This window comes from Chiloscyllium plagiosum, chromosome 36, assembly GCF_004010195.1.
Source record: "Chiloscyllium plagiosum isolate BGI_BamShark_2017 chromosome 36, ASM401019v2, whole genome shotgun sequence".
In the NCBI taxonomy this organism is placed as follows: Eukaryota; Metazoa; Chordata; class Chondrichthyes; order Orectolobiformes; family Hemiscylliidae; genus Chiloscyllium; species Chiloscyllium plagiosum.
Genome location: NC_057745.1, coordinates 9790698 through 9813636, shown reverse-complemented (window position 1 = coordinate 9813636; position 22939 = coordinate 9790698). Strand labels below are relative to the sequence as shown.

The following is a 22939-nucleotide window of genomic DNA, read 5'->3' as shown; positions in this document are numbered from 1 at the left end:
GGGCGGTGTGGTTGATTGGTGCGGGTGTCCCAGAGATGTTCCCTAAAGCGCTCTGCTAGGAGGTGTCCAGTCTCCCCAATGTAGAGGAGACCACATCGGGAGCAACGGATACAATAAATGATATTAGTAGATGTGCAGGTAAAACTTTGATGGATGTGGAAGACTCCTTTAGAGCTTTGGATAGAGGTAAGGAGGAGGTGTGGGTGCAGGTTTTGCAATTCCTGTGGTGGCAGGAGAAGGTGCCAGGATGGGAGGGTGGGTTGTAGGGGGCGTGGACCTGACCAGGTAGTCACGGAAGGCAGAAAGGGGTGGGGAGGGAAATATATCCCTGGTGGTGGCTGTATTTCTGATGAAGGGCTTTTGCCCGAAACATCGATTTTACTGCTCCTTGGATGCTATTACCAAGTACTGTCAAGCCATAATAAGAAACAATAGAACAGATGATATAGATTTCAGGAGTACCAAAGAAAGGGAAACGGATGAGACGGAATTCTGGATTTTGGATCATGGTGATGTGAATAAAATTGGGGCCATGCAAAGGTCCGGTATTGGAGGAACACAGACAAAATTGCAGGGCTGAAGAGCTTACAGTGTTAGAGAGATATAAGTCATGGCGGGATTTGAAAACAAGGGTGAGAATTCTAATATTGAGAAACGGCTGGATTCGAGCCAACATAGGCTACTGGTCACAGGAATAATGGATGAATACAACTTGACAGAAGTTATAAACTTCAGAGATTTGAATGGGCTCATAGTTTGTGGAGAATGCAGATGGCGTTTGAGGAGACCACTGGAATAGTCAAGTTTAAGGGTAATCTAAAGGCATGGATAATGGTTTCAGTAACAATGAGCTGAGGCAAATCTTGAGGCAGATGATTATGTGGAGGATGAAGTAGGTGGTCTTTGTGCCTGGAAAGCATATAAGATTGAAAGCTCATTTCAGAGTCAAGTAGGGCGTTAAGTTCGTCAACAATTTGGTCTCTCTGTCAATAGTGCTCAGAGAGCAAGTTGTGGAAGGAGAACTTATTGATGTTACAGTTACAAAGGATATAATTGATGACTTTGATAAGGGCTATGTCAATGCCAAGTCAGGGCCGAAGCCTGATCGAAGGGTTTTAAAAGTGAACTTGCAAGAAAAATGTACACAGGTTCAGGAGGTGACAACATATTCAAAGATGCTGGAGTGAAAAGCAAAGCTGTAAATGCAATTTCAGTTTGCAAAGAAATGATGGTAAAGAGTGTTTTTTGAAGACAAATGTAATGATGGCATATTTCATGGGAAGGGTTAGTACTGGTAGAGAGAATGCTAACAATATTAATTAACAGAGCATTTGCTTGTAGACATTTCCTTTTTAAAAGTGTATGCGACCATTTTGTAATTTAAAATAAAATTATTCATTTATGCTTGCATTGTACTGAATTCAAAAATAGAAAGTCACTTGAAGATTCCTCATTGCTTTATTAAGATTCAAACCTTATTTCAATGAAACATCAAGCTCTTTATGAGGAATTTCCTGTAATAAACCTAAACTGGAGTGATATTTATGTTTAGTTCTGAGTTCAAACATAGAAATGAAATCAAAACTCAATGTGTTGCTTCCTCCTCTTGCTTGTTCATTTTTAAGGTCCAAACACTGTGGAATTCAACATTTTTCTCAACCTCCCTTTCATCTGCAATCTGCTCTGCCTTTAGGACTCAAGCTTAACATCAAACAACCATTATAGTAGTAAAATGTTAGACAAGCCAGTCAAAATTAGATACCATTTCATACTGTTATGTATCTCTATCTACCAATCCATCCATCAATCTGCTGATCGATATATCAATCTATCTAATGTAGAATGTTGAAATTGATCTCTTAAAGCCTCTCAGACTTATAGCTTCCTTGCTTGCTGCAGCTAGAGATTAAGGATTCACTGCACATTAGTTATTTTATGATATCACTTGAATGCTATCCATAGTAGACTATGATGATCAGTCGTATCATTTTCTAGGAATTCTGTGTTCTAGTCTCCTGTTGTACAAAATGTTGCTCTAAATACAATGGCACTAGTTACATGCTCTCTATATATTTTATGTTGAAAAGTGTGAACAATGGAGGTTTCACTGTACTTAAAACTGCTTTATTTGTACAAATCATACCTGGAAAGTGTAATAATTGACTGAAGTAAATTAAAGTCATCTTTGAGGGAGGAAAGTGAAGATAATTTTTTAAACAATCCAGTCAAGGGATATAGACATTGCTGGCCAGGCCAGTATTTATTGCTCATTTCTAATTACCCAGAAGGCAGTTGAGAACCTAACACATTGCTGTATGTTTGGAGTCAACCAGATTAGAGACAACCAGAAAAAGATGGCAGATTTCCATCCCTAAAGGTCATATTTTATGGTTCTGCTGTACATGTCCTTGGATAAATATTGTTTAAATGTTTTATTTATTTAACATACAAAGATCTGTATTTCTTAAACAACTCACTCATTTTATCTCTGCAATCTGCTTTAGACTCCTAACCCTTGAGATATCTGCATTCATCCAATTCTAGACATGCAAACATTCCTGATGTTAATTGCACTTTGACCAGACTTAGCCCATCTGCCCATTTGAGTCTCAGTGCCAAATTTTAGTTTATAAGCGGCTTGTGATGTTTTATGTCATTAAAAGTGCTATATAAATACAAGCTGCTGTTGTTATCATCTTACTGGTCAAGTTTCCTGCTATGTACAGTCTGCCCAATCATGGATTTCTTTTTCTTTCTTGGGATGTGGGCAACATTGGCATGACCAGCATATATTGCCAAATGTATTTACCCTCATTTGAATGTCTTGCTTAGCCATTTCAAACGGCAGTTAAGAGTCAACCACCTTATTGTGGTTCTGGAGTTACATTTAGGCCGGATCCATCAAGAATGGTTGAGTTCTTTTGCTGGAAGTCATAACCACTATTACTGAAACTAATATTCAATTCTAGATTTTTAAAATTGAATTTGAGTTCCATCAGCTATCATGGCAGGATTTGAACTGGTATCCTCAGGGCATTAAGCTGGGTTCCCTGATGACTCAGCAAGTGACATGACCACAGCATTACCATAACACAATTCACTATTCAATTCCAACTCATTTCATCTCCAGATAAAAGCCACAAAATCAAATGGCAGCATTTCACTGTAACATCATACATTCCACCAAATTAATCATTTTTCTTTTGTAGAACATTCTCTCAGCAACTCAAAACCTGAAGTACTTCATGCAACATTTGATTTATCTGGACCTATACTAATTCTTCAATTTGTGAGTAAAATGTTCAAACAATGATATATAAAAATAAACAAATGAATCATATTCCTGAATATCATATGCATTAATTATCATGAATCTTGTGTGATTTCAGTAATACAGCTTATAGTTTTTAATACACAGCAGTCTAGTGAGAATAAATTTTGACACTAGATGAGATTTTTGCTGAATATAGTAACATATTAAGTCTTATTGCACCAGAAATGGCATTCATTTGCCCTGAACCATTTGTCTTAAATCATTTTTAAAAATTCATTCATGGACTATGGATTATGTTGGCTGGGATGGTATTTATTGTCCATCTGCAATTGCCTTTGAAGAGGTGATAGTTCGCTGCCTTCTTCAACTGTTGAAGTCCTTGGGGTGTAGGCATGCATTCATGCAGAGAGGAATGGAATTCCAGGATTTTGATACCGAGACAGTGAAGAACAGCACCATCGTGTCAAGTCAGGATGATTTGTGGCTCAAAGGGGAACTTGCAGGTGGTGATGTTCCCTTGGATTTAATGCCCTTGGCCTTCTAGGTAGTAGAATGTGCTAGTGAGTGAGTTGTTGCAGTGCATCTTGTCCGTGATGCACAGTGCTGCCACTGTAATTTGTGAGTCATTAAAATCATGACAACAACAAAAATGGCAAAAACTCACATCTGAATGCCAATAATATAAACTCACTTTTGAATGCAAGCATTTCCGTAATTCAATATTCAACTATTGAAGTTTTCCCTTTTAGGATTTCAAATGTGGCTTCTATATGATATATTAATACTTTTATTCAGCTGTTCATGGATTGCAGCAATGGCTGGAAGCATTTCAATTGAATTGAATTGAATTTATTGTCACGTGTACTGAGGCACAGTGAAAAGCTTTGTCTTGTGAACAATACAGGCAGATCACAGAGTTAAGTAGCATAGATAAGTAAATAATAGGTAAATAGCAGCAAAAACAAAAAACAGGTACAGGCGAATGTTAAGAGTTTGTGGGTCCATTCAGTATTCTAACAACAGTAGAGTTGTAACTGTTTTGAAACCAGCTGGTGTGTGTGTGTGTGTGTGTGTTCAGACCTCTGTACCTTGTACCTGGTACCAGGTACCAGGCTTCTGGTAGAGGTTGTAGAAAAACATTGCCAAGTTGGGATGGATCTTTGAGAATGCTGGTGGCCTTTCCTTGACAGCGGGTCTGGTAGATCGATTCAATAGATGGGAAGTTGGCCTTTGTAATTGTCCGGGCCGAGTTCACCACTCTCTGTAACCATCTCCGATCTTCAATGGTACAGCTGCCATACCATGTAATGATACATCCAGACAGAATGCTCTCTATGGCGCACCTATAAAAGTGGCAAGGGTATTTGCCATCATGCCAAATTTCCTCAGCTGCCTGAGGAAGAAGAGATGTTGTTGGGACTTTGTAATCAGTGCGTCCACATGAAGAGTCCAAGAAAGTTTGTTGTGGATGACCACTCCCAGTAGTTTGACACTCTCCACTCATTCCACCTCTGTGCTGTAAATGTGTAGGGGGGCATGAGTAACATTCCGTCGAAAGTCAATAATGAGTTCCTTGCTTTTGCTGGCATTGAGAGCTAGGTTGTTCTCTGTGCACCATTTTTCCAGGTCTTCCACCTCCTGTCTGTAGTCTGTTTCATCGCCATCTAACATTCGACCGACTATGGTGGTGTTATCAGCGAACTTGTAAATGGCATTAATCTGGTATTTGGTGATGCAGTCATGGGTATACAGTGAGTACAGTAGGGGGCTGAGTCTGCGCCCCTGGGGGGTCTCCAGTGTTGAGTGTTAGTGAGGATGAAATATTGTCCTCAATCTTCACTAATTGTGACCTGTGGGTCAGGAAACAAAGGATCCAGTTGCAGAGAAGGTGGTTTAGTCCAAGATCACTAAGTTTAGTAATCAGTCTCAAGGGGATAATGGTGTTAAAGACTGAACTGTAGTCAATGAGTAGGATTCTTACATGGCTGTTCTTGGTGTCAAGATGTTCTAAGGAGGAGTGAAGAGCAAGTGATATGGCATCTGACATGGATGTGTTGGTCTGATAGGCAAATTGGAGTGGGGAGGCTGGAGTTCAAAATCTGGAAAATGATATTTTAGGTTATTTCAGAAAAGTGAATGACTACAAGAAAAATATTAGTTGTAGCATTTGACAAATTATTTTCAACTGGTGTGATTGAATGTATTATTGTCTACTTAATCATACAATAGAATGAAAACAAATTGTTTTTATCTATATCAGAATTGTAAGTCAGTGATTGTGACACTTTGTAAGAACTGAACGTCCACTTCTTAAAAGTGCCAGAATTTGCAAGGAAAACTAAATGTGGATCATTTGCTTTGGAGGAAATAAAATTACTTTACTTTCCTTTATTTGGTATCATTCAGTGTTCAGTGGTAGCAATGCTGCAGTGTTGGTGGCGCAGATGTGCAGTTAATTAGTTGAAGCAAGGCCTCATCTGTCCTCACGGATGGACTTGAAAGAGGTCATGGCACAATTTCAAAGAAGAGCAGAGAAGCTCTCTTTGGTATCTGAGTCAGAACTTATCCCTCACATGATCACTATTCAAAGGATCACCTTGCTGTTCCTGGGACCTTGCTCTTTACAAATTGATTACTGTGTATCTAATATTACAATTAGGAATATGCTTCAAAACTACTTAATTGCCTGTAAAGCATTTGGGATATACTAAAGTTGTGAACAGTGCTATATAATTGCACACTCTTTATTCCTCCTTCCACTCCTCATTGTATTTACATTTTTTCTCTACTTCACTTTGGATCTTTGTTCTTTAATGGGTTATTTATCTGAATTGTTGTCCTTCACTGCCCTGATTGGAAGGTAATTTGTCATGTATGTCCCAAGACAGGGGTGTTGCTCAGGCTGTTAGAAACAAGCTGGTACTGTTCTTTGTTGAAAAATGTGGTGCTGGAAAAACACAGCCGGCCAGGCAGCATCCGAGGAGCAGGAGAATCAACATTTCGGGCATAAGCCTTCTTCCTGAAGAAGGGCTTATGCCCAAAACGTCGATTCTCCTGCTCCTCGGATGCTGCCTGGCCGGCTGTGTTTTTCCAGCACCACATTTTTCAACTCTGGTCTCCAGCATCTGCAGTCCTCACTTTCTCCTGGTACTGTTCTTTCCCAGCATTCATGAGCCTGTCATGAGGAGCAGGAACATTACCTTTCCTTTCCTCTCCTTTCCTCCCAGTTCTAACATCACTATCATCACCCTAAGTGAAATGAGCTAACTCCAGTGGACACTGAGGATTGAAACTAGCTCTTTTTTAGCCTGAATCATATCCTGGTCAGGTGAGCTATCAGAAACCTACAAGATGTCTTTTATTTTGAATCCCTTTTTAATTTCTAAACAACAACAACAAAAGAAGCAAAGAACTGCAGATGCTGAAAATCCAAAACAAAAACAGAAATTGCTGGAGAACCTCAGCATGTCTAGCAGCATCCATTTCTCGCTCCACAGATACTGCTGGACCTGCTGAGATTTTCCATAAATTTCTGTTTTTTTGTTTCCTCTTTGTTCCTGCTTGTGAGGACAATACAATCTAAGTTATATCAGTTGTGCTGCGATTTTGTCATTACAAAGGTGATGGAGTATGTCAAGCCAGATCAGCAATAACTATGGCAGCCTCAATTGGAATTCGGAATAGCTTTAAGGAATGATTTGGAGAAGTTTTGAGGAATCAATTTGTGTTAATTTAGGTCTAGATATAAACTAAGGGGCTAGTTACACTATAATACATTGCTGGTGGCAATCTTCATGGTTTCTGACTGAGTGAAACATAATCACAGTTTACTTCAAAGTGTAATGGGGGGGTCTATTCATTATTTTTGATAAAGGATCGCTCTGAACTTGTAAATTAAATAACAACAAGAATAGCATTCTGGATGCATGTGGGAATAGGGCCAAGAACAGCTGACTGAGTGCAGTAATGGGAGTTGTTATTGACCAGACCAAACCTCCTCAAAATATATTAAGAACATAGCTTTAAAATAAGAAAAAGTTAGAGTTTAGACTAAGTGTAAGATGTTGTATTCCAAATGCAATTTGATTGGTCAAACTAACAGGTTTGAAACAAAATACACTTTATTAATACACTATAATTAAAATACAGACAAGAAAAAAATTGGGTTAACTGTAACTCTATTGAAATGCTTAACAAAATAATATATATATATCAACTACTATTAATTAATTGTTCCAAATTAGTAACAGACCATAAACACACCTTTGGCAAAGATAAATTCAGTAAATAGATTGTCTCACATGCAATTTCAATAGCTGGAAAAGAACTAAAGCTTTTAGCTTTAACAGAGAGAGGAATCAGTGCTTCTAAATCCAGCTTCAAGACCCCAGCAACTGCTACTGCAAGCTAAAACTAAAACTGAAACAAAAATCCAGGATCCATGGGAACTTGACCCCACCCATTCAGGCTGTTTTGCTTGTTTTAACTTTTCAGAAAAAACCCAAGGCCTCACAAGTTGTTTACTTTATTGGCTTGGAGAAAATTGCTCGACACCTCTGTCTCAACCTTTCTTCATAAAGAAAGGACAAAATAACCTCTTAAAGCCACTATATTGTCAAGAATTAATTCTATAACTTCAATCTGACAACACAGGATTCAAACTCACAGATGTAGCTTCATGGCTTAACTATCTACTAATTTTCATTCAGATCGAAATAAAAACAAAATTGAACTCCTGCAGCAAATATGTTTCAAATTGTTACCAACTTATCTCTCGGACTATATAAGGCTAATGTGCAAGAGATAGCTATTAATTTACACTAAGTAGAACTGTTGTATTTTCTCCCATATTAGCAAACAGTTATGAAACTCCATCTACAGCATATTTTAAAATGTCTATGCCAGAATTGAAAGACATTGGATGTCTGAAATCACAAAATAATACCTAAATACCATAACAAACATAATGTATTGAACGCTCTAAAATTCTACAGCTGTTAGTAGATAATTAAATAACTCAAAGGATGGTCAATGGTTCACTTAAGCATCTAATTTGGGTAAACTTCTTATTCCATTCCTTGTCCATTGGGAACATGTAATAAGGTCAGACAGGCCCTGATACGAATGAAGACTCTGGGTAACCAATAATAGTTTTTTTATTCCACTAATTGAAATTCTGTCTTTCCTGAAGCTCACCAGGAAACTCCAAAGGTTCAGAAGAGAAATCACTAATTATAACAAGCTTGTACAATGCCCCAAATGGCAAAGCAACCAAAAAAACCACTTCACATCACTCTAATTGCATGTTCTGGTGCACAGTTGGGTGTCATGATCTAAGGTTTTGACTCCATGCCAATCATCTGTTCAACTGAGAAATGCTCTGTACAATCTACAGTATCCATTCTCTATTGATCTGTTAGAGTTAGCACAGATCATTATTTTGTGGCTTTCTTGAGTTGCAAATTATAGGCTGATTGAATCTGCAACCCATAACAAAAGTTTGTGGTGTTTAAGTGCTGGTTCCACAGTATTACCATGTGTCAATTATTTCCCTTCATTGTTCATTGGGAATGACATTTATTTATATCCTTCCAACTTATTTTTAGTAAAAGAATTTCATTGCATCCCTATGTCAATAATTTCCTACAAGTGCAATATCTGAGTTTTGCTCATCTGAAAGTAAATTTTCCTCGACAGGGTAATCTCATGATTCAGTGAATAGCAGATGTAAACAGCCTAATGCTATAGTCTGTTGACAAGTCTCCATTCTGTACCTGAACACTAAGATAAAGATTGCTTGGATAGGACTTTCCCAAATACAAGCAAGCTCTGTGAGAGGGTTATCACCTTGTAACACACTTAGTTGATTTGTCTAACACAACTGCAGTGGGGATTCTTGTGGCAGAGTAATAGCACTCCTTCCTAGCCAAAAGGCCAGAGTTCAAATCCCACCTGCTCTAGAAGTGTGCATTAAGTCATCTCAGCAGGTTGATATTAAAATATCAATTAATCCAGGATAGCATCCATTTGGTCTGAGACTTTCGCGGATGACCGGTCTGTCAAGGACCATCATTCCCATGGGTGTTAGCAGGTGTTCAACTGGGTGGATAAAGCATAGCTGCTCAGAGATCTTCAGATCTTCAGATCTGGGATGAATGTTGCTGGAATGAATGTCATAGAATCCTTGATTTTTGAGATTTGTAGCTCAGGTTGAGGTTCAGGTTATAAGTTTGCTCACTGAGCTGGTAGGTTTGCTCTCACCATGCTAGGTAACATTATCAGTGAGCTTCCATTGAAGTGCTGGTGTTCTGTTCCACTTTCTATTTATGTGTCTTGGTCTGTTAATTTGGGTGATACCATTTCCGGTTCTTTTTCTCAGAGAATGGTAAATGGGGTCCAAATTGATGTGTTTATTGATGGAGTTCTGGTTTGAATGTCAGGCCTCTAGCAATGCCTGTGCATGTCTCTGTTTAACCTGTCCTAGGATGGATGTGTTATCCCAGTTGAAGTGGTGTCCTTCTTTGTCTATATGTAAGGATACTAGTGATAGCTGGTCATGTCTTTTGGTGGTTAGTTAGTAGTTGTGTGTCCTGATTGCTAGTTTCCTGCCTGTCTGTCCGATATATTGTTTGTTGCAGAACTCGCAGGGTATTTTGTAAATGACATTGGTTTGCTGGTTGCTGGTACAAGGTCCTTTAGGTTCATCAGTAGCTGTTTAAGTGTGTTGGCAGGTTTGTGGGCTACCATGATGCCAAGGGGTCGGAGTGGTCCGGTCGTCATCTCCTAAGACAGGCTCAACAGAGATGCACGGGAATTCCTAGTGGCCTGGCATTCAAATCAGAGCTCTTTCAATAAGCACATCAAATTGGACCCCATTTGCCAATCACTGAGAAAAAGAACCGGACATGATATCACCCACCTTAACTGACCAAGGCACATAATTAGAAAGCAGGACAGAACACCAATGCTTCATTGGAGGCTCACTGATGATGTTACCTAGAATGGTGACAAAATGTCCGAGAACCAACCTACCAGGTCAGCGAGCAAACTTACAACTGATCATAGAATCCCTACAGTATGGAAGCAGGCCATTTACCACATTGAGTCCACAGTGACCCTCCAAAGAGCATCCAACCAGACCCAACGCCCAACCTCTCCTTGTAACCTTGCATTTCCCTTGATTATCTACCAAGCACATCTTTTGAAAGTGGGAGGAAACTGGAGCACCAGGAGGAAACGCATGCAGACACGGGGAGAATGTGCAACTCCACACAGACAGTTCCCTGAGGATGGAATTAAATCATGGGTCGTTGGTGCTGTGAAGCAGCAGTGCTAACCACTGAGCCATCATGCCACCCCTAATGTTATGGCAGGATGCCTAATAAATATTACAATTCTCTGATGGCCCTTTTTAACTTTCAGATTATATGATCCATACTCCAGTTAAATGCTACTTTCATAGAACTTGTCTTAAGTCCCTTGTAAGGTCCCTTGAGGTGATAGAGATGAGTTCTGCATACGGGCCATTTTTTGGGCTTTAGTGGTGTGCTCATAGTGAGAAATCAGCTTAATCTGGGAAGGATGCACAAGTGCAAACAGATCTACTCTGATGTGTTCAGAAAAATACTCAGGAACCTTAGTAGTTCAGTGATAAGTTACTTTTTGTGGAGGAAACCTGAACATTTAGCTAGAGCACCACTCAATCCATCACATCTGGCAATCTGTCTCAGCCCTGGCAAATCTGGTTCGAAAGCTGGTCTTACTAGGATCATGGATCATCTCAAACTCTGGACAGGTGTTTCCTTACAGGCTTGGAGCCTTGATTATAGAGCATCAAATGGCTGTTAATTTACATAGTGATTTGGTACATTGTCACCATACCCGTGAATTTTTCAGAAACATCCAGAGAACATAGTGAAAGCAGGTGAAGATCTTCTTGAGAGACTGAAATTATGTCAATTGGAAGTCTAATAAATCATTTTATAAAGAAAATTAAACTTAGAGAACATCCAATATTTTGATATGAACAGTTTAACATAGTACAATACTGGACCGGCATTTATTGCTCAAACCTAATTGCCTTAAGAAGGTGGTAGTGAACACTATCTTCAATGCTTGAATCTGTGTGGTTTTGGTATACTTATAGACCTGTTAGGAATGGTGTTACCGAATTTTAATCCAACGCCAGTGAAGGAACTGTGATATAGTTCTAAGTCAGCATGGGGTGCAAATTGATGGGAAACTTATCGTGTTGATGTTCCTAGTCATCTGCTAACCTTTGTCCTTCTAGTTGGTAGAGGTCATTGGTTTGTATGGTGCTGTTGAAGGAGAATGTGAGTTGCTATGTGTGATCATACAAAACCAATTAACACTGAATCAAAAAATGAGACATTTAAATATCATTATTAGCATTTGGATTTCAAACCAGTGGCATACGTTTGTGAAGAGTTTAAAAGTTCACAGAGTTTTCAGAACTGAAGACTCATACTGGACCCAAAATCTAAACTCTCTCTCTGTCTCCACACATGAGCCCTCTAACTTTCTCCAGCATCTTTTGTTTCAGATTTCTAGTAGCTACAGTATTTTGCTTTTATTTAAATCAAACCAAAGCTTTGATATAGAGGGTAATTTCTTTGGATTTGAAACACTATAAGATGCTAATATAATGGAATAGATGAGACTTTGTTTTTATGTGTATTTGAAGATATTTCAAACTGTATATTTTATTTAGTTTGCTTTTGATGAAGAAAATCTGCTGTCTTGTGTGTCCATGTTTCAGTGATGACCACCACATTCAATTACATTTCAAAAGAAATCTATCAAGCCAGATTTCATTCTAGGATTTGATTTGTCCAATAGTAACATCAGATGGGATCTCAATTGGGAACCAGATATAAAATGGCATTGTAAAGAAGGAGAGGAAAATGGAAAGTTTTGGGGAGGGAACTCCAGATGCTAGGACCTAAATCATTGAAGACAGAGCTCCACTAACTGTGAAAGAGAGGAAGTTGGGGATATGCATAAGACCAGAGTTAGAAAAATGTAGAATTCTCCGAGGTTTGAAGCTTGGATGAGGTTTCAAAGGCAAGTCCATGGTAGGTTTTCAACACAAGTATGAGAATTTTGATCAACCTATTGGTGGACAGAAAACCACTGTTTGAAGACAAGGCTTCCTGAACTTGTGGAACTCCGTGGCAGAAACCCTAGGATGTAAAATTCCATTCCTGATCTGTGTCAATTTCATTGAAAATAACAAATATTGGAGATCACAGCAAATTATGCATCATCCATAGAGAGAGACCAAGCTAACATTTTGAGTCGAGAGTCATCCAAGCTCAAATCATTAGCTTGCTCTCTCGCCATGGACGCTGCCTGCCCTGCTGTGATCTCCAACATTTGTACAGTACAGATTCCAGTATCTGCTGTAATTTGCTCCTACATGTGTTGATTTCATTTGGAGTGTCAGCAAGACCTCAAGATATGTTGTTACATTGTTAGTATGGATAAAAGTCAGTTGCTGTTCTTGATTATTATTGGTGCACTTCTGATAATGTTCAATGTGGTCGTCAAGGAGAAAGTTTTTGCACAGCATTATATAGCTTCCTTATGAGATGATGGCCAAATAATTATGTTCATAGTGCTGGTAACCAAATTGTGTTCTGTAATATTCAACAAGCAGCAAATAAAATGGGTAGCAGTTATCTGTTTTTACTGTCCTTTGTTGAGAAAGAACATTGGCTGCAACATCAGAAGAATCCCTTTGTCATCTTCAAACTCCAATATGAGATATTTTATGTTCCACTCAACAAACAGATATCATCTAAAAGATAGATGACAGCTCATCTATCTGTAAGGTTAGGTTATGAGCTTAAATCCTGAAATTGGACTTGCAGCAACAACCCATTGGCTTTTGCAGTGAGTGTCAGACTGACACATACTACCTAGCAAATGAAAGAAATGTCATGTAACAGTATGATAGTCCCCAGCATGATCAAATAGTTTTACATTGCTCCAAAAAACAATTGTCACTTTTGTGATGTACAGGTGACTAGTGTGAATCAGTTCCCTGGTGATAAAACATGAAAGGAAGTTAAAAGCTCCTTGTCTTATAATTGTAAAGTAATATTTAATATTTGGAATAATTCTCCTTTATAGATCTCCTTTGAAATGAACGTGAAGCGTACAAAGATTCACTTGCTGCTGGAAAATTGATGTATAATTACACTCTAGTTTATTGAACTGCTTTGTCATGTTCCTTAACTGTAGTAGATAACAAACCTTTCTGTGAAGGTATTCTCAAGAGAACAAAGATCAGAAATTTCTGAAGAGGATACAATCCAGAAGTTGCAGCCGAATTTATGCCCTTGAATTAATTACTTCTCAGGCCAAAACTGAGGAATTCCTTGCCTTCCTCAGTATTTCCTTCTTCACAATTTGGAGGTGCTAGTGTTGGACTGGGGTGTACAAAGTTAAAAATCACACAACACCAGGTTATAGTCCAACAGGCTTAATTGGAAGCATTGGCTTTCAGAGCACTGCTCCTTCATCAGGTGGTTGTGATGAAGGAGCGGCACTCTGAAAGTGCTTCCAATTAAACTTGTTGGACTATAACCTGGTGTTGTCCTTCTTCACAGGTTTTGTAAAATCCAAGGTTGGTTCACCTGATTACTACTTTCTGGTCTCTTATTTTGTTCACTCTTATGTGAGTACTACACGGAGGGTCTCTGCCTTTCACTTGAATTTCTTGATAATAAAAATGTAATAGTTCATGCAATTGATTATCACTATTTCACAATTATTTTTTAATTATCTCCCTCTCTGCAATTGTAATATGCTGTTTCCATTTTCAAATGCTTATTTTGCAATAATATTAAAAGGATTATCTTTTACAATTAGTAGCAGAATTACAAAAATCAACCATTGCTTTTACTGACAGTCTAGTAAAATAATATTATAGCAATCAAAATTAATTTACAAAAAAGTTATGGAATTTCATCTGATGTCCAATGCTTAGTAACAAGGCTTATGTGCAAATTGGACTTGACAGTCTAACATAAAGCATCAGCAAGCTTTGCAAAAGGAAAAGGATCCATATGGTTTTCTTCAAAGTTGGGTTGTGATAAACTAGAAGCATTGCACAACACCTATGTGCATCAACCTGTAGCAGTGCAATATCTAAAACAAAAGCTTGAGTAACTTGATGACCGGTACGTTGTGCAAGTAATCATATCACACCTGAATTTTGTTTCATTCTTTCACAGCCCTCCTTTGAACTTTGGGCCTAAGCACACTGTATTCATTCTAATCTCTGTACTGTGACTCACAAATAATCTTTACATTGAGTTTCAGTTCCCAATGAGCATTAGATCTTGCATCTAGTATTTTTTTCAGTGTTTTATTGCATTTTAAGTTTCTAAAATTATTATACTTCCTGTTTCTTTGAATGCATTTTTATGCCATTGATTTAAGTCAAATAAAAAAATAAGAAATAGTTTGCAATATTGCATTTCTTTAAGCATGCTGTGTCTAATGTCCATCAATGCTAGATAAAGGATCATAGAATCCCTACAGTACGGAAACAGGCCATTCGGCCCATTAAGTCCACAGAGACTCTCTGAAGAGCATCCTTCCCAGACCCATAAATGATATATTTTATCCTTGTAATTTTGCATTTCTCATGGCTAATCCACCTATCCTGCACATCTTTGGACTGTGGGAGGAAACTGGAGCACCTGGAGGAAACCCGCACAGACACAGGGAGAATGTGTACACTTCACACAGTCTCCTGAGAGTGGAATCGAACCTGGATCTCTGGTGCTGTGAGACAGCAGTGCCACCCGAGTTGGAATGGACGAACTTTAGATAGATGGCATGAATTTTAGCTTTCATACTTGAAGAAAGCATGAGTTCAGAGCTTCCTTAGGGAAATGCTTTCACACATTTGGACTCATTTCATATTCTACCAAATTTTATTGAGATTGATGGATCTTTTAGGTGAAAATACAAATCAGCTCAATTCAAATTACAAGATGATGGGATGATCCTGCTGATTATTTCAGAGAATTAGTAGCTATAGTAACATTAATAGAATCGAGAAAAGGATTGCTGTGAGGTGGTGATGGCTAGAGAAAACATAGGTATCAATGATCAAAAAGCAAGTAACGATGAAAGGGGTAAACTATTGCCCAGGAGAGCAGAAATGACATCAACATCCACCCTGATTGGTGAAGTTCTTCACCAACACATTGATATTATACAACAAAGTGTGTGACACAATAGGTGTGCAAAAGGTTGAGCTGAAGGATTTTATTTAGTTTGGTATCCAGTCCAACATACGTACCTGCCTATTACACTTGAATGTCATCTCCTGTTTGCATCTATAATGCTTTTCAAGACAGCCATTTACAAGGGCAGCCTTTCCTATTAGTGAGGTGTCATTTTCTGTGAGAGTAGGATGAGGTTTATACCACTTGATCTCTCTCAGGGAAAAAATATGTTTGATGAGCTTATTGTTCTTCTCTCTTAGAGTCTAAATGATATATGGGAAACATTTAAAACTAACTGCATTTTTACTTCACGTATAAGGCACTGTTTTCCAAATTTGTTGACTTACTGTGATGTAGCATAGCACTCTTAAGTGCAAATTGTTGAGTCCATTAAGAAATCAGTTATACACTTGATATGGATACGACAGTTTCACACTCTACATAGGGGGCCTTGGCTGGGTGTTGAAAGATTCAATGTGCTGAAACTTTCAGTGAGCTGATGTCCCAATGTATGATACAGTAATATCTTTTTGCAATCCATTCTGTTTATTATTTTAAATCCGGGTTTCTCTCCTGCTCATGATGTCTTACACTTCACGGGCATCCATCAGTCACCTCACCAAAGAGACCATTCTTCATTTGAAATCCTGGAAAGTGCTAGTTTCTCAAATCATTCAGGGGATCACTGTTGATCCAGATTTTATCCTTGTTCAATATATGCTTTTCAGCAGGGCTCATTAAAAAGTGAGTAAGTCTGAGTGGACGCATTAATAATGCTATAGAAAAATATTAATGTTCAGAACAAAATAGTTACTGAACTTTCCTTTGATTAGATTAGATTAGATTACTTACAGTGTGGAAACAGGCCCTTCGGCCCAACAAGTCCGCACCGAACTGCCGAAGCGCACCCACCCAGAACCATTCCCCTACATTTACCCCTGTACCTAACACTACAGGCAATTTAGCATGGCCAATTCACCTAACCTGCATATTTTTGGACTGTGGGAGGAAACCGGAGCACCCGGAGGAAACCCACGCAGACACGGAGAATGTGCAAACTCCACACAGTCAGTCGCCTGAGGCGGGAATTGAACCCGGGTCTCTGGCTTGTAAATGGCTGTCTTGAAACCCATTATAGATGCAAACAGGAGATGGCATTCAAGTGTAGTAGGCAAGTGTTCCAAGCCTGAATACCAAACTAAATAAAATCCTTCAGCTTAACCTTTTGCACACCTATTGTGACTGGCGCTGTGAGGCAGCAGTGCTAACCACTGTGCCACCGTGCCACCCACAATTTGCTCATGTGACAATACACACATATAAATGTATTTGCAAAATTTGGACAAACCTCAAACACTTCACATTAGAATTGGTACAATAGTGCTGTTAGCAACTTGCATGCTGCTTGAAAGTCATTGGAGGTGTGATAGTGTAATTCTCAGCATAGAGTCTAGATTCCCACTGTTTTTTCTTCTCTGTGTGACAATGACTAGCATTCAGCTCATAGAAGCTCTAAGAGATAACAGGAACTTAATTTTAGTCACAAACATCATGACTTGTTAACAAAAAACTGGCTTTGTCTGAATAAGACTCTGTAGGAATTAAAATACATCATAGTCCTCCAAGAAAATTAATGATGGGTTGAATTAGGCTTATTTTGTTGAACAGAACTTTCAAGTACAGTAGTGAAATCTAGTTACAAATTCAAACTGTTAATAATTTTTATTTGTTGTTGATGTGATCAGCAATTTCATTGATCTAGTCTCAGTTCAGAAATACTACAACAGTACCTACTAGATAAAGGACTTTTTACCATTTAATAAAACATAACCACCTTTCCATGTAATTAGCCTAATCTTGTTGTCAATTAGACAGACTTTCAACATACTGGATGGAGTTGAAAATTATTCAATTGGATTTGTGGGCTAGCACAGTTATGTCTCATGCACCATGCTAAATTATTACCTGCCACTTTACTCTGCTCAAGCTAGTTAGACCAGTACCTTCCTCCCAGTCCCTCGCTCATCTGTGTAGTTCAAATGTTATAGAATCATATAAACTATTGATTTTTGGATTGTTTTGGCTGGAACATCTGAACAGAATTTGCAGAAAAAAAAACTAAAAGCTACATTCCAGTGACCTGGGATCACAGTCAAAGATGACAGTACTTTTGCACAATTATATATCCTCCATTTCAACTCCATTTAAATAGATACAACCTGTCTGCAAAACCTCACCAAGAATAATTGTCTTGCAGAAGTCTTAATTGGGACCATGTCTGACAACATTAGCAAAGCATCAAGATAATCACCGGATTTGTGTACTTTGAGTGTGTGTATGAAAGCTAGTACCCTTATTTTAACTTTTATTTAGCCCGAATCAAATATTATACAAAATATTCTCTTCACTTATTTAAAACTCAAGAAAACATGTCTAATGTTTTCCTTTATGATCACAGTGCATCAACAGTTAAACATTCACTACATCAAAATGAATATCCTTTTCAAAAAGCTGCTGTGATCAAATGAGGGGTGGAAAAAGAGAGGAGCCATTCAATTCCTCCTCACCTGGTGGTAACACAATTATTTTCTTATAGTCCACCTTCTAATGCCCTTAGTCAAAGTAAATGGTGGACCATACTTTCAAATGAATGTATTGCTTCCTGTTAAGCAAAATCACACAAAAGTGAAGGAATAATCTTTGGTTTGAAATGGATACTCCTTTGAATTTTCATGCACTTTTGTACATATACACAGCAAAATTAATTATTAAATAGAAGTATAGTATTTTTCTTAGTTAGTCCATCAGGATCAAGGTATATAATTTGCTTCTACTCTCGATTGATAGGATCTAAGATGACTGACACGTCCAGTGTGTGATCTGCGAACTCCTGCCATGTGCAGAACAAGTGGTACTTGGAGAGTTGGGTAGATGATGAGTTGAGGTTTATCCATGCTCTCTGATGTCTCAGCTTTAGCTTTGTCTGCTCCGAATGATGTTTCTTGATGTGTTCAGTGCTCACACAAGTGCATGACCATCACGGTTGGTTACAAGCCAAGTACTGTCATGAGTCTTCAGGGATATTTGATCACTTCATGGATCCTTCAAACATTTCCGCTGTTCTCCTGGGAATTTTGTGCTGTGACCAAATTCTGAATACAAAGTTACTTTGAGTGTCTGAGAAACACAATTAATGTTATGCTATTTGACCACTATTTTAGGTTGAAAACAGTCAGATTGTAGATGAACTTCTGGAGTCTTAATGCTTATTTTCAACTGTGCCCTTCAATGTGTCTTTGTCAATTATCTGTATAGAAAATTTGTGAACAGGAGATACAGAGCAGGATGTGGAGAATGAAAGGGAGATTGGTAATACAAGATTGGAAACAAATGCCAGATAGATTTGGAACTTACAGTGCAGAAGAGAAAATCAAGCAGCTCAGTGGGTTTACAGAAAAAGCACAGAAATATGAGGGTTAAGGAAATAATCAGACTAGATTAGGACAAGAAAACTTAATATATCAATTGAAGCAGTTTGAAAAAGAAACAAAGATTTCAAAAAGAATCACTGGGCCTGAAGACAAGCTTAAACATTTTGACCATGGAAGATGCAGCATAGAATTACTGACAGCAGACTGGGGCTTGGAGAGGGAAGAGTGGGCTGCTTTAAGGAAGCATTTAATATAGATGAATTCAAGAAATTGATATGTACATTTCTGGGGAGGGAAGAGAAGTGTTGGTAGGACCAATCAGTGAAAATCAGGTAGGATATTGGGTCTAATGTCCTTCTAGCAATCACAAATTTCAATACCATACATGTATAGTGTAGCATCAGGCAGAGAGTGCTACTGGAATATTGGGGAGGCTAAGTCGGAGCCAGTTTATGAACAGTTAATGTATTGCTCTCTAAATACTGAGATGGAACTTCACTGTGCTTATTCTTGATAATATATTAATTGCAGAGAATTATTTTGTGTGCATGGCTTATACAAAGGATCACAGCTGAATAGCTCCTTTGGGAAGTTTTGTGTGTATTGTTTTAGAACAAGATCAGATGCAAGTAGATGAGACTCTAAAACAATCAGGAACAGGAACTTTGGATTTATTCTGTTCTTCCATGGGTTAAGACACTAACATCAAAAATATTCTTCTAGATGATGCCCTCATGAGTATTTACTGCATTTTACAATTACTGCATGTTTAATACTCAGTGCTGGAAACTGTTGAAAATGACTTGATACCAATGTATAGTTTGCAATCTAAGCACAATTAGGAGTCAAAGATTTAATGCAAGAGCTGTCAAAGAATGTTTTTCTCATTTTATCTACATTGTATTCTTCAGACAGTTGCACTACATTTGGACCTAATTGCAGCAAAACTCTGTCATAACAAATTTTTAACAAACCCTGGTCCAATCAAAGCTTCTGTAAATTCTGGCAGAAAGCTTAAAGCTTAGAAATGCTCTCTTGATTTGTGTACAACTCAGTTGCCACATTCAAGTAAATTAAGTGTGCCAAGCCAATGCAACATTCCGCAATACTACGCCACAGTGAGTGGCTGACAACATAATCTCTGAATTAGTTCTGGCCTTTACAGTCCACTAGAACAATGAGCCCATTTGCTCTGTGCTCCTGCCAATTTCTTTAAACTTGACATGGGCTTAATCAATTCTAGACCTACCATCACAGAGACATAGAGTTTTACAGCACAGAAAGAAGACCCATCATATCAGCAATGATAATCAAGCATCTATCTACACTAGTTTCATTTTCCAGCACTTGGCCTGAATCCTCATATTCAATGAAGTGATCATTTAAGTATGCTTTAAATGTTGTGATAGTTCCCACCTCTACCACACTTTTAGGGAGTGAGTTCCCCATACTCACTACTCTCTGATGAAAGAAATCTCTTTAAACCACCTCTCACCCTCCTGCCCTTTTACCTTATATCTATGCTTCCTTGTTATTGAGGGAAATGTTTCTTCCCATCTGCCCTGTCCACGCCCACAACTATTTGGTACATTTCAATCAGGTTTCCTTAGCCTCTCTGTTCTAAGGAAAATAACACCTGGCTATCTAGTTTCTCCTTTTATGTGGAATAATATTCCAGCTGTGACCTAACTAATATCTTGTATAGCTTCATCATAACCTCTCTGCTCTTGTATTCAATGCCCCAACTAATTAAACCAAGTATCCCATATGCCTCTTATCTACCTCATCCATAGGTTTTGTTGCTTTCAAGAATCTGTAGACATGCACATCAAGGTCCTTCTGATCCTTTGTACTTCCTAAGGTCCTACAATTCATGTGTCCTCCCGAGCCCCGTTAATCCTCCCAAATTGCATCACCTCACATTCTCCAGGATTAAATTCCATTTGCCATTGTTCTGCCCATCTGACCAGCTGATCTATATTGAGCTGTAGTCTAAGACTTTCCTCCTCACTACCTACCACTCCACTGATATTCATGTCATCTGCAAACATACTGATCAAGCCTTCTACCTTCACATCTAGATCATTAATGTACACTATAGACAGCGAAAGATCCTACACTATGTCACTAGACACAGCCTTCCTGTCACAAAAACAATCTTGACTACCACCTTCTGCCCTTGCCGTTAAGCCAATTTTGTTAAATTGTCCTGGATCCCATGAACTCTTACGATCTTGATGCATTTCCCTTGTGAGACCTTGTTCGAGGCTTTAACAAAGGCCATGTAGATTATGTCCATTGCACCAGCCTAAAAAACACATCTAGTCACCTTCCAAAACACTCAAACAAACCTGTCAGAAATGATATCTCCTGACAAAGCCATAATGACCATCCTTAATTAAACTTAGCTTCTTCAAGAAGAGATTAATTCTATCCTTCAAATTTCTTCCAATAATTTCCTGATCATTGATGTCAGGCTCACTGACCCATAGTTCCCTGATTATCCTATCACCTTTCTTAAATAATCTTAGCATATCAGATGGCCTCCAGTCCTCAGGCAGCTCTCATGTGTCCAAAGAGTGTTTGAAAATTAATGTTAGGACCCTTAAAATCTTCTCCCTCACCTCTTACAGCACTCTGGATTCATCTCATCTAGACCATGGTATGTGTGCAATTTTAAGCCCACTATAACTGTGAATAGCTCCTCCTTCTGAATTGTAATTTGTTCCAGGCTGTCACAGTCCTCTCCCCAGATTCCTATACCTACAATGTTCTTCTCTATCATGAATACTCATGTAAAGTATTCATTTAAAATTGCACCTATGGCTTCACTCGCAGTTTGCCATTCATGCCTAATGGGCCCCACCCTTTCTCTGTTTATTTTCTTGTTCCTAATATACCTAAAAAATTCTGTTTTATTGCATTAAAGTCGGCCTTTGTCCAATTTAAAACCTTTATTTCTGGTCCATCTTTGTACTTTTCCATGCCTACCTCAAATCTTGGTGAGTCATGGTTGCTATCACCAAAATGCTCTCTCATTGACACTTCCATCACTTGCCCAACTTTGTTTCCTAAAATTAGGTGCAGCACAGCACAGTCACTTGTAGAACTTCCTAATTCCTGGTTTAAAAACTCTACTGGATGTATTTTTGAATTCCACCTCCTCTAAGTCTTTTACACATTGTCTATCCTAGTTAAGACTGGTGCTATTACCATTTTGCTTTTACATTTCTCTGAAAACTGCCTACATATCTGCAGTTTTATTTCTTCCTGACCGTTTGGGGTTTATCACATTTAGTACACTCCCAACAATGTGATTTTTCATTTTTGCTTTTAAGTTCCACACATATGGCCTCAATTGAGGTGTACGCTGAGATATCATCTCTCCTCATTGCAATTATTGACTCCTTAACCAACATTGTAGGTAAAAACAATGACTGCAGATGCTGGAAACCAGATTCTGGATTAGTGGTACCAGAAAAGCACAGCAGTTCAGGCAGCATCCGAGGAGCAGTAAAATCGACGTTTTGGGCAAAAGCCCTTCATCAGAATACGGGCAGAGTGCCTGAAGGGTGGAGAGATAAATGAGAGGAGGGTGGGGGTGGGGAGAAAGTAGCATAGAGTACAATAGGTGAGTGAGGGAGGGGATGAAGGTGACAGGTCAGGGAGGAGGATGGAGTGGATAGGTGGAAAAGAAGATAGGCAGGTAGGACAAGTCATGGGGACAGTGCTGAGCTGGAAGTTTGGAACTGGGGTGAGGTGGGGGAAGGGGAAATGAGGAAACTGTTGAAGTCCACATTGATGCCCTGGGGTTGAAGTGTTCCAAGGCGGAAGATGAGGCGTTCTTCCTAAAGGCATCTGGTGATGAGGGAGCGGCGGTGAAGGAGGCCCAGGACCTCCATGTCCCCGGCAGAGTGGGAGGGGGAGTTGAAATATTGGGCCACAGGGCGGTGTGGTTGATTGGTGCG

General features: G+C 38.7%; 1 long non-coding RNA gene across 3 annotated transcripts in view; it reads left to right on the top strand.

Moving 5' to 3' along the window:
- LOC122540936 overlaps positions 1–22939 on the top strand; it is a 186360-nt gene that overhangs the window by 28760 nt on the left and 134661 nt on the right. For 2 of the 3 annotated variants that reach the window (XR_006309461.1, XR_006309460.1), the window contains exon 2: positions 3210–3289. The exons of the other annotated variant lie outside the window; for it this stretch is intronic. This is a non-coding gene — a long non-coding RNA (uncharacterized LOC122540936). The remainder of the gene's footprint in view (positions 1–3209; positions 3290–22939) is intronic. 3 annotated transcript variants of the gene reach the window in all.